The following is a 2,500-nucleotide window of genomic DNA, read 5'->3' on the forward strand; positions in this document are numbered from 1 at the left end:
GTCCAGATCGCGGCTTACGCCGGGTTTGAGGAGCTAAGCAAAAATAGTGATTGAGTAATACAGTGCGATACCGCGACGGGGAAAGCGAAAGACTCCGTTCGCGTATTTTGTCGGCCGATAGTTACCTGGTTGATCCTGCCAGTAGTCATATGCTTGTCTCAAAGATTAAGCCATGCATGTCTCAGTACGAACTTGCGTACGGTAAAACTGCGAATGGCTCATTAAATCAGTCGTGATTCATTTGATCGTAAATTTTACTTGGATAACTGTGGTAATTCTAGAGCTAATACATGCAAAAAGCGCCGACCTTGCGGGAGGCGCGCCTTTATCATATCAAAAACCTGCCGGGCTTCGGCTCGTCTTGTTGGCGACTCGGGATAACTTTGCTGATCGCACGGTCTTGCACCGGCGACGGATCATTCAAGTGTCTGCCCTATCAACTTTCGTCGGTACGGTATCTGCCTACCGAGGTTCTTACGGGTAACGGGGAATCAGGGTTCGATTCCGGAGAGGGAGCCTGAGAAACGGCTACCACATCCAAGGAAGGCAGCAGGCGCGCAAATTACCCATTCCCGACGCGGGGAGGTAGTGACGAAAAATAACGATACAGGACTCTAACGAGGCCCTGTAATTGGAATGAGTACACTGTAAAAATTTTAACGAGTATCCATTGGAGGGCAAGTCTGGTGCCAGCAGCCGCGGTAATTCCAGCTCCAAAAGTGTATATTTAAGTTGTTGCGGTTAAAAAGCTCGTAGTTGGATTTTGGGCGCAGGCGTTCGGTCCGTCGCAAGGCGTGCACTGTTCGTTCTGGCTTTACCTCCGGTTTTCCGTCGGTGCTCTTGACTGAGTGTCGGCGGCGGCCGGGACGTTTACCTTGAAAAAATTAGAGTGTTCAAAGCAGGCGCTTCGCCTGGATAGTGTTGCATGGAATAATGAAATAGGACCTCGGTTCTTTTTTGTTGGTTTTCGGAGCGCGAGGTAATGATTAAGAGGGACGGACGGGGGCATTCGTACTGTGCCGTTAGAGGTGAAATTCTTGGATCGGCGCAAGACGAACGACTGCGAAAGCATTTGCCAAGAATGTTTTCTTTAATCAAGAGCGAAAGTCAGAGGTTCGAAGACGATCAGATACCGTCCTAGTTCTGACTATAAACGATGCCAACTAGCGATCGGGGGGCGTTATTTTGACGACCTCTCCGGCAGCTTGCGGGAAACCAAAGTCTTTGGGTTCCGGGGGAAGTATGGTTGCAAAGCTGAAACTTAAAGGAATTGACGGAAGGGCACCACCAGGAGTGGAGCCTGCGGCTTAATTTGACTCAACACGGGAAATCTCACCCGGCCCGGACACAGCGAGGATTGACAGATTGAGAGCTCTTTCATGATTCTGTGGGTGGTGGTGCATGGCCGTTCTTAGTTGGTGGAGCGATTTGTCTGGTTAATTCCGATAACGAACGAGACTCTGGCTTGCTAAATAGTTACGCGGCCTTCCCGGCCGGCGTTTAACTTCTTAGAGGGACTAGTGGCGTTTAGCCACACGAGATTGAGCAATAACAGGTCTGTGATGCCCTTAGCTGTTCGGGGCCGCACGCGCGCTACACTGACCGGATCAACGTGTGTTCGCCTTGGCCGAAAGGTCTGGGTAACCCGATGAACCCCGGTCGTGCTAGGGATAGAGAATTGAAATTATTTCGCTTGAACGAGGAATTCCCAGTAAGCGCGAGTCATTAGCTCGCGTTGATTACGTCCCTGCCCTTTGTACACACCGCCCGTCGCTACTACCGATTGAATGGTTTAGTGAGGTCCTCCGATTGGGCCCGGGCTCGACTGGCGACGGTTGGGTCTTGGCCCGAAAAGACGATCTAACTTGATTACTTAGAGGAAGTAAAAGTCGTAACAAGGTTTCCGTAGGTGAACCTGCGGAAGGATCATTAGCGCGAGAAAAAAAATCGAAGAGCGAAAGAGCAAACACCGGGACGGCGACGTGCCTCGGCGCGTCCGCCGCCCCGCGATCAGGAACTTGTTTTGTCGGCGTCGAGTGCCCGAAGGCTTCATGCGGTGCGCGGGCTTGTCGCACTATTTGTTGCGACCGCGACCCGCTCGGCGTCACGCGATTTTTTCAGCCGGATGGCGAATCGAGGTTAGGAATCGAAGAGCGAAAAGCAAACAAACAAACGATGGCTCTTGGCGGTGGACCACTCGGCTCGCGAGTCGATGAAGGACGCAGCAAGCTGCGTGATTTAATGTGAATTGCAGAACACATTGAGCATTGACGATCTGAACGCGTATTGCGGCCTCGGGTTCATCCCGGGACCGCGTCCGTCTCAGGGTCGCAGAAACGACAACGGCCGGCGGGATCGGCTCCGCGACGGCTCGGCTCGCGTGCGTATGCCCGGCGACGGGCAATCGCCGCTCGGTTGAAGGTGGAAAGTTTTGGTATTCGGGCTCGCGTCAGCGATGCGTGGCGGCCGGCGAGCCGCGCCGCGTCCGCTTGCCGCCCGA

General features: G+C 53.3%; 2 non-coding genes across 2 annotated transcripts; both read left to right on the forward strand.

The window, feature by feature from the left end:
* Positions 1-122: 122 nt before the first annotated feature.
* Positions 123-1,932, forward strand: LOC145747694 (small subunit ribosomal RNA). Its single transcript, XR_014282408.1, has one exon. It is a non-coding gene; the product is annotated as a small subunit ribosomal RNA (ribosomal RNA).
* Positions 1,933-2,177: 245 nt separating this feature from the next.
* Positions 2,178-2,331, forward strand: LOC145746592 (5.8S ribosomal RNA). The gene has a single exon (XR_014281372.1). It is a non-coding gene; the product is annotated as a 5.8S ribosomal RNA (ribosomal RNA).
* The last annotated feature ends 169 nt before the right edge of the window (positions 2,332-2,500 follow it).

Source organism: Corella eumyota, chromosome 3 (genome assembly GCF_963082875.1).
Source record: "Corella eumyota chromosome 3, kaCorEumy4.1, whole genome shotgun sequence".
NCBI classification, from domain to species: Eukaryota; Metazoa; Chordata; class Ascidiacea; order Phlebobranchia; family Corellidae; genus Corella; species Corella eumyota.